Source organism: Protopterus annectens, chromosome 16.part0 (assembly GCF_019279795.1).
Source record: "Protopterus annectens isolate FY-2018-M chromosome 16.part0, PAN1.0, whole genome shotgun sequence".
Classification (NCBI taxonomy): Eukaryota; Metazoa; Chordata; order Ceratodontiformes; family Protopteridae; genus Protopterus; species Protopterus annectens.
The window spans coordinates 724,790,712-724,814,651 of record NC_056750.1 but is presented as its reverse complement, the minus strand read 5'-3'; the positions used below and the strand labels follow the sequence as shown (position 1 = coordinate 724,814,651).

The window sequence follows — 23,940 nt, the reverse complement described above, 5'->3', positions numbered from 1 at the left end:
TTTTTTTATTATAGAAGGTGGACTCATTGATTGCAATGCATTTTTGAATTATAGTATTGGATTTTTAAAATTCACGTATTCTAATTTTGGGTTAGAAGTACATTTTCTGGATATTTCCCTGAAGTGGGATATTGCTGGTAAAATCTTTAGTAGTAGTAGTATGTTTAGAAAAGATACATTTGCAAATTATTTTATTTATTATTTATTTTATTTTTATTTATTTATTTATTTTACATTTGTTAACCGGGCTAGTCTAGCTGGATATATTTCCATTTTCAGTAGAGGCCCGGGGAGAAAAGCTCCAGCAAAATAAAAAAATTAAAAAATTAAAAATGTTACATGGAAAATAAAAGGGTTTAAAAAAGTAAAACTAGTAATAATAACATACTGAAGATTATTTACATCATAGCAGTAACCATACTAAGTTTTTTAAGAAAAATGAACCCCGGAGACAATTCATCTGAGCATCTTAGTTAACTACTGATGATTCTGTGTTTAATGAGGAGATAGGATTCATCACGTATTTATTTTTTTGTTAGGGGCTACAGTGAATCCTTATTCGCTGCTAGTGTAATGGAAGTTAGGTCTAAACAAAGTTCCTGTCTTGTACCATTACTACACAAATCTGTGGGTAATGCAGCTAAGGCAGTATGGCCTATAAACATCTACACTTAACAAGTAAATGTTACTCATACAACTATATTATGTTCTGTAAACCCATCACCTTAGATTCTCAAAGGTTACACAATGTTGGAGGTGGAAGGATAACTGTCCATCAGTCCTGGAGTTCAATCTTAGTGAAGCCAGCTCTGGATTTAGAAAAGGCATCCAGCTTGTAGTGCTTTATATAGGTATGGACAGAGGACCAAGTTACTGCATCGAGAATACTTTTACAGGTCACCTTTTCCAATATGCCACTGATGATGAAAACGCCTAGGCTGAATATCCCTTTACCTTGCCTGGATTTATCTTGACATGGCTGGTGTAAACAAAAAAAAAATACAGATAGAGACAAGTTGACACTTCTTTGCACCTGTGTAAGACATAAAATGCTTTTCAGCCTTCCTAAAATGTCTCATTCTGTCAAGGTAGTACCTGATCTGTTGATGCACATCCAAGGTATGAAGTATTTATTTATTTCATTTATTTATTTGACATTTGATTACCAGGGTATTCTGAATGATCTTAGTAGATCCCCTTTCCAGTGGAGATATGGGGAGAAAAGCTTGACACATAAAAGAAATACAATACAATGTTATATATACAAACTGACACTGAGTGGATTGTTTACAATTTACAAGAACAAAAAAGTGTCATGTCTCCCTTATTCTTAGGTTCTAGGAAGAACACATAAAGGTTAATAGACTGAGGGTGAAATATGAGACCACATTCACATGAAAGAGGAGTTAGTGCATGACACAACCCTACCCATGTGGAAAATCAGGAAAGGTTCTTCCACCATGAGAGGTTGCAGCTCAGAGACTCACCTAGCAAATGTCAGAGCAATATGAAAAGTTTTCCACACTCAAGAGCTTAATATCAGCTTAATCAACAGGTGTGAAAGGTGGTAAGGTCAATTTGTCCAGAACCTAGTTGAGATCCCACAAAAGAGGAATTTGCTTGCAAGGAGGCCTCATAAGCAATGAGCAACTATTTTACCAAATCAGAAGAAGAAAGAGGGGTATCCACTGGCAGACAAGTAGAGTTGACTGTTAAATGCAACTAAATTAAGGCATACAATAAGCTATCCTAGTTTGTACATATATTTCAAGACAATGTTAACTTCAAGGGGCCTTCTGTTCCCATTTAGACACATCTTAGAAAACCTTATCCATTTGCAAACATAAGATTTTCTAGCAGCAGGTTTTCTGGCCCCCTTAACACCTGCTGAACATCTTCATGAAACAAGTACCTAAAAGAGTTGAAACTGAATCATCCAGGCTGTTAGAATGTGTGAACAAATCCATAGTGTTTGGATGTCTGTGGTAATTGCCCTTGGCTAATACCATTAGATCAAGATTGCCTAGTGAAGAAGGGGGTCACCACAATGTTTTTTTAATTTATATTTGAACCTTCAGAAGGATATTGTGAATTAGGTGAAATGGTCAAAACACAAAAGGAATATTGCTATCTATGGGAACATGAATGCATCTGTCTTCCAACCATGGCTGCAAGAATGTCTGGAATACAATCTCTCTAACTATCTGTTTTGAAAGGAGGTGAACAGATCTATCTGATGTATTCCTTAGATCTGGAACAGATCATGGAACATCACTGCCTTGAGCTTAACCTTCTGCTGGTGTGCCCAGGATTTTCTTAGGCTATCTGCCATGGCATTTTGATCTGATGGGATGTATGATGCCTGAAGAGTCAGAGAAAGCTGTAATGCCAGCTCTCAGGCCATCAGCACCATGTGGCAAAGAAGGTATGACCATGTACCACCTCATTTGTTGAGATGCCACATCACTATGTCATTGTCCATAATCACAAAAAGAGGACCTAAAGTCCATAGGTGGTGAAGCGGTTTCAAATTGTGAATCACAGCTACCATTTCCTTGATATTGATGTGCTTCTGTCCCTCCTTGGGCCCCAAGACACCTGGACTTGCACTTCCATTGACACTGATCCCCAAGCGAATGTTGATGAATCTGTCTGTACAGATTGTACCAGAACAGAATAAGGGAATTCCTGGATTGATACTCAGCTGTGCTATCAACCAATTTAACTCTCGTATGATGAATGTAAGCACCCATAACTGAGATTCCAGTGAAGGTAGGTGCTGGGTCCAAACACTCTGGATATACCATTGAATTTTTATGTGGAGATTGCCAAGTGGTATATTGAAAATCATGGATGCCAAAAGTCCTAGAATGTTGAGGAATTCTCTTGTTGACTTGAAGTTCCATGTGGAGAATTCCTTAAACATCAACTGGTAAGGCATGACCTTGTCTCCAGGAAGATAAGTTTTTGTGAGCATATCAGGCACAACTTTAAAAGATCCTTAAAAATAAATTGTCAGAGGTCAATACCTTCTCCAGCAACTCCAAACACCTAGATACAAACTCTGAACAGATCAGCAAGTCATCCAAGTAAGGATATATGTGAATGCCAAGAGTCTGACAGCGAGCTACCACCAGGTAGTTAAACACCTTAAAAGGCTATTGTGCTGGATAACATCACAGAGATTCTAGATGCTTGTCTAGCTTATCTGAAGGGACTGGGTTTTTATGAAGACATAGTCTTCTTATTGGAAGATTTCACTGGAGACAAAGCAGCATGATCTGCAGACAATGGGGGCTTGGAGACCAGGCATGATCAAGCACACCCTGAAATTTTTAAACAGCTTTTTAGGTAAAGACTCATGCAATAGAGGAGAATTGAAAAATTTCCTTCAAATACCCTCCAATACTGGGATTAATGGAGGGAAGGACACAATGTCTGGGGCCTCATCCTCTAAAAGCCGATATATGCTGCTGTCCTCAGGGAGCAGCCGAAGATTGCTCTTGATTAAATAAATCCTTAAATCTAGGCAGAATTTGGGGAAAATAAAACATCTGTTTGGTTTTCTGCACCTGCTTGTCTCTATAGGAATGTGACTGATTAGATTCTGACACTTTTGGAATATCAAATTCCAAATGCCTTTCAAAATCAAGATCCCTGGATGGTTGAACAGGGGGTTTGAGCCCTCGTGTTATTCATAACACAGGTTTGCACCAGATAGCGACTGCCTGAACAATGGATCTAGCCATAGTCAACATATCAGGTGGAAACACAAATAATTGACTGACTGAACAATGGATCTAGCCATAGTCAATATCTCAGGTGGAAACACAGTCAGACACTGTTGCACTTTGGAATGGTGTGTCTTCACCTTTTTTTTGCATGCATTACACTAGTGAGAAAATCCCCAAAGGGAGGTGCATCAACACTGGCAACAAATTCTGCACCCCTGACTTCCCCTGCATATAAAGAGTTTGGTTCTCTTGTACCTTAAACAGGCAGTGGTACAGCACTGATGGGCATGTCTGACCCTCATGTTATGAACATTTGTGGTACCAACACCACACCAGCGGACCTGGTGGCAAAGAAGGCGAATGGTCCAATAGCCTACTTAAGGCAATTGCTGAGTCATGAACTATAGGCTGAGGCATATTTCTTGACTTGTGTCTATGTTTATTTAAGTACACAAGGTGTAGATGATGAGGGCAACATATATGAATCCATTAAGTCAGTGGACAAGAAATTGTCCAGCTCAATACCAAATATTGGCTGCAGAGTCAACATAGTAAAATAATAGACAAATCCCACTAGTTTCCATCTAAATAGCATTCTATGTCTGTAGGGATGCTATAGCAAGCTCTGCACTGAGAAAATGACAGTATTTTTAGTAACACCGTTAAAAGCACAAAAAAGTCACAAAATGTTCCCAGTTTTGACAAATAAAGGCTAGTTTCAGCACCAAATGAATAAACACAGCCTAAGACAGTATTAGACAAGAAATAAATCATAAATCAATGAAAAATTCCTGTCAGAAATGTTTAACATACAATATGGTGTCAAAAGCAATCTGAAGTCCATTTCTGCAGGGGGTTACTATTCTAAAGAGGGCACTGAACAAAAAATGACAGGTCAGGCAAAACAGTTCCATATACAAAATACATGCACAAAACTCCACTAATTTGTTAAAAAATTGCTAGGGTCAGTCAAAATGAATGGATATAGCCTAAACCAGTATTAGACAAGAAAAAAATCATGAGTCCAAAACACCACAGAATATTCTCTAGGTCCTAAATTATAGTGAACTGTAACAGTAAAAACAACCTACAAAAGAGAGCAACTGCAGGAACTCCACATGAAAAGAAACATGTTTATTGACTGAGCACTTTCGACCTAAACTGGTCTTCTGAACTGTATATTACATATCTCTAAATTAATTATATACACTTCACATTATCACATGAACTAATGACACAATTAAACGAAAATTGAAAATCATGATACAATTAACTTTTAAAATACTGTAAACATTCTCACAGAAATTAAAAGCCAATACAAATGTATTTACTTACATTTGTTTAACCTAACATTTCTTTACAATGCCACTTTACAATTTATAGCACTGTTTAATCCTGTGAAATCTTCTTCTTCTTCTTTCGGCTTTTCCCGGTTAGGGGTCGTCACAGCGGATCATCTGTCCACTCATGATTGGCAGTAGAGTTTTACAGTGTTGAGTTGCCAGCCCGAAGCCCAACCTTCCACAGAAGGCACACACACACACAATCACACCTAGGGCCATTTTAGAGTGTCCAGTCCACCTACTGCATGTCTTTGGGATGTGGGAGGAAACCGGAGCACCCGGAGGAAACCCACGTAACCACAGGAAGGACATGCAGACTCTGCACAGAAGGCACCCAAGCCGAGAATCAAACCAGAGAACCTCTTTCTGTGAGGCGGCAACGCTAACCATGCAAAAAATATTTGACACGAACTCTGTACTCTAACTCCTAGAATTACTAGGGACAAACTCAATGGACATAAACAAACTTTTTAAAATTCTTACATTGTACAGAATGTTTGGTTATGGTGTTGTCCATAAGTTTTATTTTAACCACATAAGAATGCTCATACATGTTTTTTTTTTTTACCTCACTAATAGTTTTACCTATGTAGAATGAATCGCAAGTGGAGCACATAGACAAATCACATATTTAGATGCACAGGTGAAAATCCTGGAACACCATGTGCTCTATCTGTTCTACTTTTGTAAAAATATGGAGTCTCTCAACATATTACTACACTTTCTATAATCAAAATCCACTACTTTCTCTGTTCAGAAAATATTCTTGATGTTACTTCTCTCTTTGTTAATGAAAGAGGGTTTAACTCCCACTATTTTGCTAATTTCTTTTCTAACACCTAGTATGCTCCAATTATTTTGAATAACTGATTTTATGGCCTTACTGTCAATCAATAAACATTTTTATTTTTCTGTGGAGTTCCTGCAGTTGTTCTCTTGTAGGTTTTTACTTCTAAAGAGATGAATCATGAAAAATTCCTGTCAGAAATTTTAAATCACAAAATGTGGCAAAATCATTATTTAAATGAAAACATCATTTAAAATGTTGTAATCCTCCTGTTTTAAATAATAACAACCCCAAAGAATAAAATGTATAAGTTTTCAAGTTAAAACATCAAAACAAAGCTTTTAATCAACAGCATAGACCTGACTGGGCTAGTCAAAGTAGCAAATAGATGCATATACATTTCTAATCTGAAGAACAAAAAACAGTCAAAGTAGTAGAATACACTGTGCAAGCACTGATAGAAAAGGCACAGGGAGGAAATTAAACTTAAAAGGGGGATTTATCTGAGCTCAGCAGCTGGAAATCTAGAGAAAGAAGCAATCCTTTGCTTACTGTGACACTAGAAAATTGAAAGGTTTCTGTCCCTGGGTCTGAAAGGCAGCCACTGTACTCTCAGGTGATTGGCCCATCACACCCAGAGATAGGCAGGGGGAGGAGCTCTGAGCTTTGGTGGACTGCCAGAGATAGCTTAGCAGGACACTACTTACCCATATCCCAGTAAGGCAGTGTGTTTGTAAAACATCTATTTATTTGCACTATAGCCAAATGTAGTGCCTAGCATTTTAGTTTAAGTAAAGAAAAAAACAAGTTCTAGTATTGTATCTACCCAGAAGCTACATTTTCAAGTGATGAGTAGCCATATGACACAGACCAGGCAATCCTAGCTGACTGTCACAACACATGTAATTCGAAGTGATGCACAGTAGTAGGGCATAAGCTGAAAAGTAACAGTTTTGTCTGTCTGTTCTAGCAGGTTCAACTAAATTACATGGGCAATGTCTCACTTAGGTAAAAGGAATTATGGATAAAGAGAAAAATACATACGAAAAGAATGTCATGTTTTATTGACACCTATTTGACACTGATTAAGGTATGCCTCTCACCAGACAGAGTCTTTGATTCAGAAAGTAACTATGATCAAATCCAATATGTTAATACATTGGCTGTTTCTCAGCACCTAATGCTGCATATAAAATATCATTTTTAGAACAAGAATGGATGAAAGTCCATAGTTCTAGTATTACTTTTTGCAACATCAACATGTGCCAAAGTCTTGGCCTTAAACTCAATGCAAAAATCGTATTATCATTCCTTTCAATAAGAGTAATGTTCCTGCCAACTACCACATCAGTAACAACACCCTACGTCTGCAGTCTGTGGCGAGAACCCTGGGCCACAGGTTGGCAGCAACCTTACCTTTGATTGCCATGTGTCTCCATAATGGTAAGAAGGATATTCTGTACTGCTCATCTCATAAGTAAGGGCAAAGGAATTATAATCCCACTGTACTATTCCCTTATAAGGCCAATAATTTATTGCAATGCCCCTTTTGGTATGTACCTTTCCAAGCACCAGAAGCAATTGAAGACACCACAAAGGTTCCTTGCTAGAAAAATTCAAGGTCTTCATCATCAGTCCTATGAGGATCATCTGAAATCACTGTCAGTTTATTCTGTTTCATACAGACTATTCAGAGGTAACCTCTGCCTTGCATATAAGGCAATCTTTGACCCTGCTTTATTGGAAATGCTGCATATCCATAAGTCATATGGTACACGGGTTACACGCTCTAATCGCCTTGACCTGGTATGTCGCATTAATAGAACCTGCTGGTGGGACAGATTTGTCTCCCACAGGTTGCCACACCTTTGGAACAGACTCCTGCTTCATGTCAAGCAGAGCACCTCATTGGCCCTCCTCAAACGCAGTCTGGACGATCGAATGGGTAAATGTAAATTTACCACAGGGGTTCTACCTATGTCCCTCTTGGACAAGGGTGATAGGTGCTGATCGTGGAAATAAGGGTAAAACTTGGCTAGACTTGTAAGGGCCCTAGGGTCATTAGCCTAGTAATCTCCTATGATCAATACTGGTGAAACACAATTGTCTCTTTAGAAAAGTTAACATAAATGTTGCGTGGTTTTTAATTACTGTTTCCGGTTTTGAATGGTCAGAGGTCCACACACCAGTTTAATAAAGTTTATTATTTCTTCTATAATCTGAGCAATATATTATAATATAAAACAACTGTTTGTCATTGTCCTTCGGCAGAACAGATTAATATACTGTATATCTTAACTTCTAACATGAACCTTAATAGCAGAAATGAAGGAGTTAAAATGAGGTGCACTGTCATTCTCTCTCAAAGTTTTAAGCTGATATTAATAATTGTTTTTTTACTATTACGATAGCCCAATCATGAACAACCTAATTACTATATATATTGTTTTATGTTGTATATGATTTTGCCCTGCACTAGTGATGTCTTTGCTATGCATCAAATGGCAGATGCCCTGCATACAAGCTGTCACATGACATGGTAGGCACAGTAGAAGAGGTGGCAATCATGCTCTGCAAACCAGTGGCGTAATCACTTCTGTTGTGCAGATGCCCAGCTCATCATGAGTGTATACAGTAGTGGTATTTATTTAAACACATGAAATTGAGATAACAGCTACATAAATGATTTAAGCACAATCCTGAAGAAGAGTTTTCTTTCTTCCTGTCCTCAAGTATTTTTTTTTTTTTTGGGGGGGGGGTCATTAACAAAATTGCCTATGGTGCCTATTGACCTAGTATTAGCTCAGATGTATGCAGGTTAAAAAAGTCTAAAATATCAATTATTTAGTGACGAACACACTGCTAGGCTTAGCGCATACAAACATTTCTGTTATATGACTAGTTCAATGTGTCACACATGAATTTACTGGTAGTCATACTGATCTGATCTCCGTTTCTGAAATCTTCATCAGTATTCCACCTCATCTTGACTTGTCAAAGATGAAATAGTAGCAGAATTATAGCAAACTGGTTGCAAAGAAACATCCATATTTTATAAAGCTGTGCACAATGTTTCTTCAGCACGAATGCCACTCCTTAAACATTAAAACAATGTTTGCTTAGATTAATGTGAACTAATAATTCCTTTTGGCTTCAGGCTTGGAAACAAGAATTTAATTGTAAAAGGGGGATCTGTTAGAGTGACTATTTCTATTGTACTGAAGTCAGAATGATAGAGCAGGTTTCATATTTATGAATGAAATGTTTTTTCTCCACACATCTGCAGGGTTTCTTCTTTATATTTTTAGTCAGCTATTCATACATAGATTTTCTTGGTTAATTTAAGGATTGTGACTTACAACCTCTATAATGCATTGTTGTCTTGCATATCAAGTTTTACAAATACACCCACACATTCTCTTAATGAAAAACTCATCTCAGCAGCTTTTTATACTTTTTTGCCGTAGAATTTTCAAGTCTTGATGGCGAATTGTTTCTCATCTTAATAAGTAGTAATCATACCACTTGATATCGCTTATAAAGGCATACATAACAGAATACATGTTTTCTGCACAATTCAAAGATGGTTACCATAATAGAAACTAAACTCAAACTAACTTAAATACAATGTCAAGGTTCTTTTCCTGTGACATCACTGAAACATTTTTAACTGACAACAGGCTTTTTTTTCTGTGTATAAACCACAAACCCAATCCTCTTCAAGCTATTAAAACAGAAATAAGTAAAGAGAAATAAAAGCATCCTTATTAAGTGCACCTGATCAAACTACATATTTTCCAGGCTAGCTAGCCAACGCAAAATAAACATTCCTGTTTGATCCATGAAAAAGTAGTAAGGCTGGAGGCAGTGGAATCTCTACTGGAGAAACTTAATGGCTTTGACTGTTCCAAGTACCCCCTAGAGGAAAACAATAGTGGACTCTATCTATTCCAACCAAAAATAGCATAGTGGGGGGGTACAGATGCTAATCAATTGTGTGTAAATGTAAGCACTTGCATACATATTGATATAATTTCATGTCACCCATTTGGAATAGGAGATAATGGCCAGACTGTCCAAAAGTCCTGGCCAAGATGTGTGATAGCAGTAAACTGTATCCAAATAGATAGTGTTTGAAGGAATATAAGGGTTTGAAGAACAATGAAAATAGATATAAACCACTATACACAAATTATCTAATTACAACAACACTATATTTGTGAGAACATTGCCCTTAGATCTGGGAGAGTACCCAAAGTAAAGTTTTCACTTCAGAGGGAAACAACACATAACTTAATCAATTCAAATTAGAGATAAATGAGATCATCAGGTTTCTGTTTAAGCAACCAGTCTGAGAGTTGAAAGTTCAGAAAGATCATAGAAATAGGATGTTCAAGGCTACTGAGTCATCCGACTGTTACAGACTGCCATTTTCTAACCTAGACTGTACCTCTGCTCTGAAGGAGGTCTATGCTAGTCAAGTCTATGTTAAGTTTATAAATACCAATACGATTATCGGGTCTATATTAGAAGATCAAATGTTTAGGTGATCGAACACCTAAACATCGATCTTCTAATATCGAAAGCAAAAAACGTCGAACGAACGATTTAAGCATGGAAATCTTTCCCTTGGCCATTGACTGGATTCTGCCATTTCCATACTGTTGAGTGATCTCGGAGTTGGTATATTTAATTAGGGGTTGTAGGGGGCACAGCCCCCCACATGGGGGGGTGTGGGGATCAACACCCCCCACTTAGTTCGGATGTAATTTTTTTTTTACTGGCCTATGTGCGTGTTTCCTTGGGGGGGGGGGGGTTCGATATTCTTAGGTTTGATATTAGCTGATCAATGTTTAGGTGTTCGATCACCTAAACATTCGATCTTCAAATATAGACCCCGATTTATCTAAGACCCATATGAAGGATGATACAGTGTCACATCACTTTATCTGCTGCTAAAGTCCATTGCTGAAATAAAGAAAATGCTGAGTAATGAATCTGTTAGGCCACCCTGCTTTATTGATCTGCTGAAGCAGGTTTAGATCTGTTCTTCTGGCATACGCTGGTTTGACTTCTGAAGGTACAAGAGATATTGGAAAATGGGTCACTGATTGTTCAGAAGACATGCCATAGTTTTCCCTGATGACCCTATATGACACACAGATACCATACGTCTAATCTTTTCTAGCAGCTTAAGGATTTCAAGCCTGTGATCATCTGGGGGGGATGGAGGATCATTCTAATTGTTTGACATGTCTAGTGAAGTCCATCCCAAATGGGACATTATGTTCCTGGATTGGTCTAATCGGTTCAGAACAAAAGAGGCCAAAAGCATCTTTAGATCTGGATGAGGGTCTCCTGGCAATCAGCTGCACTAAGATGGATTTCCTGATAACTGTTGCTACATGGTGATCAGCGAAGAGGGAATTATCATCAAAGTTCCCAGGTCTAAGCAGTGTCAGTATCTCAACAGGAAGCATTTTTGTGATGTTGGTGCAGAAGACAGTGTGTTTTATTCACACACACGGTAGTTGGGATTAATTTTTCAGTACTGGCATTGCAATGCAGCATTAGGGAGTGCTGCACTCCTGAGTGTATCATTCTATTGTTAAACTAAGGCAACCCCTCCATCAGTTGGTGGGAGACGGAGTGGATGTAAAGATTCCATTCCATGACATGTCTTGAAAAGACTAAAGAATGTTCACTGGTGCCATGGATAAATTTTCCCTAGTCAGTATAAATTACTACCTTGGATCTACCCTGAAAAGATTTGATTGATCTAATGGCATTAACTTGGCTAACAGAGTGTAAATAGATAAAGTGTCTCTCTAACTACATTTAGTTCAACTTGTTATCTGTTAAGAAAATTATAACTCTGTATATGACCATGACTTCAACATATAAAATAGATGGAATGAGAGTGAAATATGGGAGATATCACTAATCATTGTTGGACTTCTTTGACAAGAGGTGCATAATGGAAATTTGTGTTCCCTATTTGGACTTTGAATTACCAGCTGTGCACAAAGTCTCTCAACTGTTATACTTCATTGGACCTTATTCCTGGCTCATTAATACAGTGTAAAATGCACGAGTGGTCACCTAGACCAAAATCCATTATTACGGCACTAAAGAGAGTTCCCATTAAATTTCCCTGTGTCTATGTTCGAGTACATTTTCGATCAGTAAGGAAAGGACTGTTAGTTTGCATCTACAAGAACACACTGTAAGCCACATTGAAGCAGTTGCACACCTCGTTGCTGGTTGCAACATACTAATGGCAGAAGGACTGTATAATGAAAGGCATAATAATGTGGTGAGACTGTTGCACTGGGGATTGTGCAAAGATTACTGTACTGAAGTGGCCGAAAAACACTGGAAACATGAGACACAAGGCATCATAGAAAATGAAGAAGTCTACATCATATGGGATCATCCATTGCCAACATTTCAAAAGGTAAATGCTAGAAAAATGGATATATTGGTCCAAGAAAAGAAGACAAGAGTAGCATTGATCATTGAAATTGCTACATCCAGTGACTACAGTGTCTTGCGTACAGAGAGAGACACAAAGTCATAAAAATATCAGGATCTGCAGGCAGAAATGAGAGTAATGTGGAAGAAAGATATCCGGACAGTTCCAATAGTAGTAGGAGCAATGGGTCTTATAAAAAAGAATTTACAATCGTTTTTAGATATGTTACCAATACATGTAACTCCATATGAATTGCAGGAGGAGTCATTACTGGGCACAATGCGGGTGCTGCGAAGAGCACTACTGGCCGACATCAAAGATTGAAACAATACTAACTTCATGAACTTTAATCCAACTTTGACTTAGGAATGGAGTCCATTTGACATCCTGGTATTAAAAATTCAAAAGTCTTGGAGAAATTAAAAATGCAGAAAGAGAACTTGGTGGGATGGTATATATTATGATAGCTAGAAGTATAGTATTTTTTTCAAATCATTTGAATAGGTGTAGTAATAATGAAACTGGTCATAAGTCATTTGCTTTGGATAGCTTCTTCACTTCATTGTCAGATGTAAGTACTGCAGTTTTCTATTGCTTATGCTTGATGTCTCTAGTGCTGTAGAGGTAGTAAACATTTTAGGGATTAACAGGTTATGGTCTTTCCATAGTATGATGAACCATGGTAGAACACTATGCAACCCTAGTGGGAAAGCAGACAGAATCTGGTTCATTTTTCTATATCTTTAGCAGATGCATGTTTGATGTCAATAGTGAATGTATCTAGACAAGCCTTGCTTGTTGCACTGACATGGTTTTGGGTGTTAATGTTGTTTAAAATAAAATAAAAGATCACTCAGGAATCAGCAAGCATCACTCCAAAATAATATTGTTATATTTAGAGCTTTTATAAAAAATGTACAATGACTTTCTTCCGAAAAGCAACTAACGCCTGTGACAATATATAAAACCATAGTCAAGTCACTAGCATGACTATAAAATACCAGTAGGTCATGATTAATTGAATATTTAAAACAAAGTAATTTAATAAATGAAACATCTATTATCAAAAACCTAATTAACTATTAAACATCTATCAATAAGAATAAAACTAAAAATTAATTATCAAAATAGAAAAAAATGAAAAATTAATAGATTTAATCTAGTGGTCTAGTTTGTAATACACACAATGTTCATTCAAGCCTAATGCAGTATTGGACATCAACAGAATTTTCAATTTTAGCTTTTTGTTTTCTAATCTCTTATTAAAATCTTTTCCTCTAAAATCACATTTTGCTTGATCAAGGACTGAAAACAAAAAACCTTTTAAAACCTACACATCTCAAGAAATAATTAAATAAAGAATTGCTGTCATGTCTAACCTTAACTGACCGATTTATGTTTATATTTACTTTTTGTCAACTCTCTACTTGTTTTCCCTATATAAAAACTGTCTCAGGTGGAATGCACTGTGATGTAAAGAACATCACTTGAATGGCAATTAAATTGCTGGGCTGGCACTATTGCTTTGCCCACATGCTTCAAACTAAAAAAAAAAATAAATGGACTGGGAGACAAATACATATGTAATTTACAATTGCCAGACAAATACTTACATGCTTTACAATTTCCACATGCATATGTACCTTTAACCTTCTTACCAGCAGCAGCAAAAGACAGCAAACTCGATAAAAAAACAAACAGGCAGCTGGATGTAGAAAACGCAGGTTTATTTAGAAAATTATCCTTAAAATCAGTAGTACAGGACTTCGTCCCGCCAACAATACCAGAACTTCATCAGATACATTCCAAGAACCAATGCACACCTACCATCTGAGGAGCTAAGTAATTTCCCAAAGGCCATATTGTTTGCATATGACACCAGTGTGTGAACTACATCCCTGTACTACTGATTTTAAGGATCATTTTCTAAATAAACCAGCGTTTTCTATATCCAGCTGCCTATTTGGTTTTTGACCTTTAACCTTTTTACTCATCACCATTAAGAGAGCATTCTTTTTTCTAACCTTTGTTTTAAAGTATACCCTTTCTTAGGCACAAATTGTGGTTAATTAGCTAAAGCTTCACACATATTTCCATCCCCTTTAAAAATCTTCCAGTTGTCAGGCAACATATGTTTGATTATACTGCTGTCCAATGACATGCCAATAATCATGGATAAAAAAATGGTCTTGTAGGTGACCAACTTTATTCTCAAAAATCTCTTCTACTAAAATAGGTTTGAAAACTGTATTTCAGTTATCTTTCACTTCCTCCATGTATTTGTCTACAAACAAAGACAAAATCCTCTGTTCATCAGCAAGCTCCTCAAAAATGTAAACTCCTCTAAAATTAATCATCTGCAATCAGTACTGATAATCTGAAAAAGTCTTTTTGCTACACTGTTTTCATGTGCAGTGGATGAGCACTGCTGTAATTAACATAATTATTGATAAGCACGGGTTTCCTATAAATTGCAGAATAAATTTGTCATTTACTATGTCAATTGTCAAGTTTAGATTAAAAAACGACTGTATATTGAATGTTAAAAAATAATAATATTACATTAAAATACATGACTGTATAATTCAAATTACCTATACTGAATGTTAAAATTGAGTACTAGTACTTAAGAGGTCTACATTTTTTAGATTATTACTATTCCCCTTCCAAATGAAACAAGATCATTATATAATGTTTGTATAATGTAACATATGTGAATAATAGTTGGGAAAATAAGCCAGTACAATGTTTGCAAAAGCCAGTGCCATAGCGCAACCATAGCTACTTTGCCTGTTTCACGACAATATTTGTCTCCAAAAAGAAAAAAATATATATTTTCCAGTACTAATTCAGTCATGAGACAAATGGTATTCCTTTCCATCATACTACAGGTAGTAAATCTGCTTAGAAAATTCTGGTCCATTCAATTCCAACATCCTGTGGTATCCACGTACACAAACTATTGATGTCCACTGTGAATAAAAACAGCCTCATCTCCCAAGACATAAATTATATTAATGGATCTAAGACACCCAAGAAGCTTTAAGTTATGAATGTAACTGTTGTACCACTGGATTCAAATGCTGATCTATCAATAATTCAATTGGTTCTGTTTTAGAACCTCTTACTGAAATAATTGACCTGAATGGTAGATTATGGATATTTTTATGGATCTTTGGTATCCCCCAAAAAAAACCCAATATCCAGATTTGGTAGTACCAAAAATTTGTAAATATTGAAATCTATGAAAGCCTGTTGAACAAGTTCTAATAATGTATCATCTAACATACTATACGCTGTAGTAATAATCGTCAACAAATCAATATCCTCATGACAATTTACCTTCATTTAGCATCTCCAAACTGTTGTTTTCATAATTATCATACACCAAATGTATGAACCTGTGGTTTCTCTCATACTGAGCAGGATGACTATCGCAACAACACATCATCATTAAGGTAAAACTAACCTGTCTCACGACGGTCTAAGCCCCAGCTCACATTCCCTATTAGTAGGTGAACAATCCAACATTTGGTGAATTCTACTTCACAATGATAGACAGAGCCAACATCAAAGGATCAAAAAGTGACATTGTTATGAACAGTTGGCAGCCACAAGCCAGTTATCGCTGTGGTAAATTTTCTGACACCTCCTGCTTAAAACCCAAAAAGTCAGAAGGATCGTGAGGCCCCACTTTCATGGTCTTTATTCATCCTGAAAGTCAAGATCAAGCGAGCTTTTGCCCTTTTGCTCCACAGGAGGTTTCTGTCCTCTCTGAGCTTGCCTTAGGACACCTACATTATAACAGGTGTACCTCCGCAGTCAAACTCCCCACCTGACACTGTCCCCAGAGCGGGCCGCGCCCAGAAGGCTGGGCACTTGGAGCCAGAAGTGAGAGCCCTGGTGGGGCTTACCCCCCCACCTCACTGGGTAAGTGAAAAAATGATAAGAGTAGTGGTATTTCACTGGTAGCCAAGGCCTCCCACTTATTCTACACCTTTCATGTCTCTTCACAGTGCCGGACTAGAGTCAAAATCAACAGGGTCTTCTTCCCCTCTAATACTGCCAAGCCCATTAACATTGTCTGGAAGATTTAGAAAAGGCAGTGACCTGTGTACTCCAGGAGAATTAACATATGTGGTGGTAGGGGGGAATGGTAATTAATTAATTGTAGTAAATGATGTTAATGTAGTGGGCTTCATGTTTTCTAACTCAATGTAGGGTTTTATGTTATAAATTATTGGATTTAGTTTCAGATAAGTAGTGTGTTTACTAAAGGAATGAGATACATAGGAATGAATGCTTGGCTTTCACTGTTAAGGGCTTTTAAATGGAAGGTAAGTGACAAATGTTAAAGGTTGTAGAATACTTGTATGGAAAAAAAAATTGTTCTGGTCCACTTCAATAAACACACAACATGAATGACATTTGATGACCTTTATTAAACTTCCATAAATATGATTGTTAACAAATAGTTTTACATTTCAACCAAAAACATGACACAGGTGATAACATCCAAGGAAGAAAACATAAAATAACCATAAGGGCAGCGTAACCGCTCACCCTTGATAAGCGGCATCCCCACTTGCTCACTTATCTTTGCACTAATAAGGCAGCATTACCCCACTCACCTTCAATTTATTGAATTACATCACCATCCAAGTAAGCAGCGCTGCTTGCTTATTAACTTCTCCAACAGAGCAACCACTCACTTTCCTTCCCAACTTATTGAATTGCACATCCAACACCAGAGGGTGAACAGAAGAGGGCAAGCCTGCCCGTTTTCTCCACCTTTCCAAACTAACATAACCACAATCCCCACTAATAAAAAGGAGGAGGGCAGGAAGGTAGCAATTTCACGCCACAAATGTAACACCTACCTCAGCTATATTTGACAAAACCCTCTAAGCCTCTCCCTACCATTACCTCATTTCCTGCTAAACATCCCTCCATCCCATTTAACCCTATCCTCCCCTTATTCTCTTAATTCCTGCTAATCTATGTATCTAGCCCCACTTGAAGATGTCCCAGGATAAAAAGGTTTGTCCCAAACCTCATTTGTCCTGGTCCACTTCAATAAACACACAACACAGAATGACATTTGATGACCTTTATTAAACTTGCATAAATATGATTGTTAGCCAATAGTTTCAGACAAAAACATGACACAGGTGATAACATCATCCATGAAAGAAAACATGTAATAACCATAAAGAAAACATGCAATAACCATAAGGGCAGCATAACCACTCACCCTTGATAAGCAGCGTCCCCCACTTGCTCACTTATCTTTGCACTAATAAGGCAGCGTTACCCCACTCACCTTCAATTTATTGAATTACACTACCATCCAAATATGCAGCTCTGCTTGCTTATTAACCTATCCAACAGAACAACCACTCACTTTCCTTCCCAACTTATTGAATTGCACATCCAACACCAGATGGGGAACAGAAGAGGGCAAGCCTGCCCCTCTTCTCTGCTCAACAGCCTGACCAGGCTGTTTGCCCTCTCTCTGACCAAACTTCCAGTAATCTAACCTCCAGTAAGGCACTAGGTCAAACATCATTTGGTGTAACCATCCTCCCTAACCAAGCTGAATCTAAGTCAGTACCTCCCAACACTATACATTACTTATGGAAACAGCCAAATACAAAACAACTGAAAACAAACCACTGACCCTGCACCTACGCTAAAGTAGCAAACCCAATAACCACATCACCTATCATAACTACTGCTGTGATGTAATTAAACCATACTACCCAACCTTAGGAAGCCTCGCAATGATACCAAGACCCTTACCAACCACTGGACCCACTACTAAGCCCACCGCCACTGAAGCCATGCCGAGGCAAATGCATACCACCATGCCACACTGCAACCCCACTGTACTGCCCAATGAAACATTTTGTTTACTGTCCAATGAATGTAACACCCCCTCTTAAATCTCATCTTAAATTCCATTTAATAAAATGGTGCCATCACATCAACTGCTCATTATAAACAATAAGACACCTAAAACCACCATCATGGCTGGGAGCAGTATGACCTCAAAAACACCACTATCATGACCAGTATCACCAAAAATAGACCCAGCCATGGAAAATTAACCAACACAATACACCACCTAGAGAATGCCAGATGCTACCAAGTCACACAATGTCCATGACATGCTATTACCATCAGGAATATCAGCTCAGCCCAGTTTATCCTGAAACTGCTGTAACTCAAAGCTAAATCCTCCCATCAAACCCCACATCTAGCTCACAAGCCTTACTGATGCAAAGAAACCCACTAATCCCTACCCCTGATGCCTACAATAATATCTGACTCCTCATAAGAAGACCCCTGCTACTCATAAAAGAGAGTAAACTTCCACACTGATGCTCCCCATACAAGATCAAACCAAAACAAGACATTACATTGTGACTGCAGAGAAGAAACACACATCAAACCAACAACTCCATATTCGCTGCACGGCTGGCAAACCGTGACCTCCTGTCATACCGTTCTGCCAGCTGAAACCCTCCTCAGGTTCTTCTCTCACCTGTCAAGTCCACATTTCATCAGTCCCCCAAGTAATACCAACTCTGCACGCCCCAATCTGCACTCAGCATGATCTGTAAAAGAAAAGCCTGTAAATACTCCACACCCGCATAAACCAAATTCTTAAAGACCATAATGCATCACTGAGGGCATATCACATTTATTAAATGCATAAAATGTAGACACAACCAGATGCAAATCATCCCTAAAAATTAAATGTCCTACCAATGATCCCATAAAATTACCTCACAACTCCCGTAATAGTATGACAGGTAACCCTGTGAAATAAAACAAGATCTTATTTTACAACTAAAATTAATACTCTTCTACCAGCACAGGAGGTCCCAATGAAATTAATGACTAGACAAAGAAAAATTAAAACCGGCCACAATCCTGCTGTACAGCCAGTTACAAAAACAGAGATACAAACTCCCCCTACAGCTCCACCTATATTGCCCTTAGGACAAGGACAACATTCACCCTTGTCCATTTTAACAATGAGCAACATGGACTGCACTCTGGATTGTGAAAACTCACAAATGAAATTGCACAATAGCCATACCTAAAACATTGATAAATAACCGACTAAAGGTCCTAAACCATTAACCTATTAACTTCCTCTGCTTGTGCTGGCTGTGCGTCCATCCCTCCTGCAAGAGCCCCCAGACCCCTTGTAAACTTCCCCAACCTTGCTTAACCCCACCCCCAAGATACAACCTCTTCTCTTGCTGACACCTTACCTACAACAAACAAACAAACAAACTCCACATACGGCAGTACTACTGGAAAACAGTGACCTCCTTCATACTGCTCCTACAGCCGACACATTCCTCAGCCACTTCTCTTGCTTGTCAAGTCCATATCATTTCCAACCACCACATAATATCCACTGCACACATCCTCATCTTCAACCTTAGCATGATCCATTGATGAAAAAACTGTAAATACTCCACAACCTCATAATCCAACTTCTTAATGATATCATGCACCCAAGGGCATCATTTATTCATCAACTGTATGAAATACACGTACTAACAAATGCAAAACACCTTTGAAACTTAAAATGTCTTCAAAGTTCCCCGTAAAATTTCTTCCCACCTCACATATTAACAATACTCAACAAAATTGTTAATCATAATTAGGGCGAGAACATTAAAACCATCCATAGTCATGCTAATGCTGTCGACTACAACCCGTGCAAACCCCCCCATGGCTCAACCTATGTCCCTTTGGACGAAGGCAACATCCACCCATGTCTCTCTTAATTAAAAGCAACATACGTCGCACACTGGATTGAGGAATCTTACATACCTGAACCCTGCTATAGCTTAACCCCAACATACCTTATCCTCCCATTGGCCCTACACTACCCCACTGCACCAACCTTGACATGCCCTGAGTGAAAAAGGTAGCAGTTGTTACCATACTGTTCCCCACACATCAACCCAGCCTCCCCAGCAAAATAACAGTGCATAAACCCCACACAGGCTTGTTCCCAACCCTTTTCCTTCAGATCACTAATCCTGCTCCATTTCCATACCTCGCAATCTTTTAAAGTCATGCCAGGAGGGCATTGGCTACTGCTTGCTCAGCGCACATCCATCTCTGATGGCATTGCACACCACACAAGCAACTAGGCCTCCACTGAAACTGCTTTCATCACCTTTTGAATCCACATCCTTCAGGTCACCAACTGATGCTATTCGAATTCCACACCTCACCTTGCCTTTACAAATAGAGCAAAATAAGCCTCAACCATATGCCTTGTGTCTTTGAGGCAGACCATATCACTAGGACGCCATCCCCATAATGAGTTTCCCAAAAAAAAAAAAAAAAAAAGTCAACCAGTATAAATGCTGTCATTGTTTATTATGTGTAAGTCACCAACCTTTCTCCCCAAGGAAGCTCCCAGAATTTCCCATAGCCATAACCACAGCCTTATAAGACATCCATACTTACCTACCTACCACCCTACCTTCCTCCATACCTACATACGTATTTAATCACTTAATTAATTAATTCATTGATAAGTTAAACTAGGTATTGAGCTACAAGTTTGTACACCTGACTGGTATACAGTGACCCCACTGCTACTCCAGGATTGATCACTCTGTACCGTGATATGAAATTATCTAATTATTCAGTTTGCTTCGGCATAAGCTCCTGTAGGGCATGAATATCTACTCAACTGTCTGTCATCATCTCCTGCCACAAGTGGTCAACAGCCTGCCATAACCACAACCTCATAAAAGTGGGCACGAATTAATCTAAGCACCAGCAGGACATACTGCAAAATTTATAATGTTGCCTATAAGTAATCTCAACAAACCTCTCAACCTCTTAAAGCAAGAAATCTGGACAAAGCCATTAATAAAAGTGGGACAAATGCCAAAAAATAGGGACTTTTTTTACATATTGCTCTTATGAACTTAAAAAAGTTAACAGAATAACAGGTATTACATTAGCATGAATTTTCTGAAAGGTATGAAGTCTGAAACTCAAATGTCTGTCATTATTTCTAACTGTATGCTTTAATGAAGTGCAACTAATTTTCCAGAAAACCACAATTTTATGAAAAACAGACCAAAAATATGAAGCAAAAGTCTGGACATAATGCAAAAATCTGCACAGTTGAGGGGAATGAAGTTCTTAGGTACCTTCCCATAGCAACTCACATGGGTGAACGACCCTTGCTGGAAGTGATCCTCAGCCCTCAAAAATCTTCTTTCTCATCAGGAAACTAATGAAGCCCATCAAGTTTTTTATGCAAACCATCCTGCTCTCACACCCGCTCGACCATCTGCCATAAACTTCACCCCTCCAGAAATTAAGCCATAGCCCCAACACATGTTATTTTATTTTTTTTAAGACTTTCCTCCTTCAGCTTGGTGACTCCCTATAGCAACAGAGCAAATGCAGCTGACCCAATAGGAAAGAGGGGTCACAACAATAGAAAAACCCATGCTAGGCCGTCCCCACAATGAGTGCCAAGAATTCTCTCTCTCTTTTTTTATTTCTGTTCTTTTTGTCCCCCCATCTATAACGCCCCCACCTACACCCCAACGACAACCATCCAACACTCGCTCAGGCCCCACATTCCTCAAAAATCCGATAGCACGCTAGCCCTGCAAACTGACGGACCAGTTCAGCAGCTGCCTCTCAAGTTCTCAGGAACTGAAATCACCCCGCTGAGCAGCTCTTAATTGCTATTACATATGAACACATTGACCCTTCCTAGTGACTGCTTCTCAGCCACTCTACCCACCATCCCAGCTATTGGCAGAAAGAGACCGTTTTTTATTTTTTTTTTATTTTTTATATATGCGGTAGAAAATGAACTGCTACCGATACCTGCATGGCTTACCAATGTGAAATGACCCAGCCCCTACCTAATGATTCATCAACATATTTAAAACAAGACAGGGTGGAGTTGTACAGAAGACTTTAAAATCATTTGTAAGTGAACGTTTTAGGGGCCAAATTCAAAATACCAGCTATAATGTTCAACACCTCATAGCAGGATTAATGACAGAACTTCCATTATCCAAATTCTATGTATTACCAAAGTAATCTGTCCTGCTTTCAACGAATGTGTTTGTGAGTTAAATGTGAAACACTGTGTATCACTCCATCTCATTTGTCATAAGTTTCTAACAGCATTCATTCTGTGTTATTGCCATGTCTGTGTGTGTTATTTTATTTTATATATATATATATATATATATATATATATATATATATATATATATATATATATTAATGAGCAGACATTACACAGCGCATGCGCGGTAGCAACCTATTCCTCCATGGAACCTGGAATCTGCAAAACACCCATCGCTACTCCCTCCAGCCCCCAAACTACCACAAACTACACAATATGCTCTTTCCTGGCCTAAATGACTAAACTTACAGATGAACACAGCATCAAAATATCCAAGCATTTAATATCTGTGTTATCCACTGAAAAGAAGAACTTAATAATACTGCAACATGAAACTTTGCAGAAAGCAACAGCCCATATCTGTACAATACCTCCACCCAAAGCAGCCATTAATACCAGATTGCAGCTAGCTACGTGGCAACTCCCATTAGTTGCAACCACCTCTGCCAGTTGAATGTTGTCCCAACCCCCAAGCTGACAGGTGCTGCCATACTGCTCCCCTACAGAGACTTAATAACCCAAAATGATTAAAAGTTGCGACATTGCTAAAAAAGGCCCACACAGACATCACACTCTAAAGGAAGCTACCAAAACTACCAAGGAGTAATCCCATTAAACCACTCAATACAGCATCCCAAGAAAAGGGGGAGAGAGAGAGAGAGAGAAAAAAATATATATTTACCTATACATACCATCTGTCTGCTACAGCCAAAACCCCACCAGTAACCCAAGGCTTACCTGTTCCACAAGACTGCCTACAAGTCGTCTTGGACGTACGCTTGCCATCGCAACTTCATGTCAAAAATGTAACTCCTACCTCAGCTACACTTGACAAAACCCTCTAAGCCCCTCCCTACCCTTACCTCATTTCCTCCTAAACATCTCGCCATCCAATTTAACCCTATTCTCCCCTTATTCTCTTAATTCCTGCTAATCTATTTATCTAGCCCCAGTTGAAGATGTCCCAGGACAAAAAGGTATATTCCAAACCTCATTTGTATGTGTCATTGTCTGATGGAATGTAGTTATAGAAACTGAAGGATACATAAAGAACATTCCGGAGGGGAGCTTGATGATTTGCAAATAGTCCATGTTTTTTTCCTAAGAAAAATCGATGTATGTAGAGTTTTTGTTTGGAAAAAGCTCAAAACAAGAGAGAGCTAACCAAGATTGTATGCTTCAAAATGAACAGTTTTAGAGGAAGGAGTATATTAGGAAGTGGAACTAAATAATTATTTGTGATTGTGTTGTTTTTATTCTTGGCACAAGGCTAATTTGTGATGGCATGGTCTATTGAAGATAAGAGATTAGACTAGAGTATCTACTAATATGGACCTTTGGAGGTCATATTCATTTTGTACAATAGTAATGATCATGACTGAGTCTCTTCAAAA

General features: G+C 38.2%; 1 protein-coding gene across 1 annotated transcript in view; it reads right to left on the bottom strand.

The window, feature by feature from the left end:
• Positions 1 to 23,302, bottom strand: part of BRINP1 (BMP/retinoic acid inducible neural specific 1) — a 1,471,690-nt gene extending 1,448,388 nt beyond the window's left edge. Inside the window, exon 1 of the mRNA XM_044058041.1 lies at positions 23,285 to 23,302. The gene's annotated coding sequence lies outside the window, so the exon portion shown is untranslated. The remainder of the gene's footprint in view (positions 1 to 23,284) is intronic.
• Between the last annotated feature and the right edge of the window lie 638 nt (positions 23,303 to 23,940).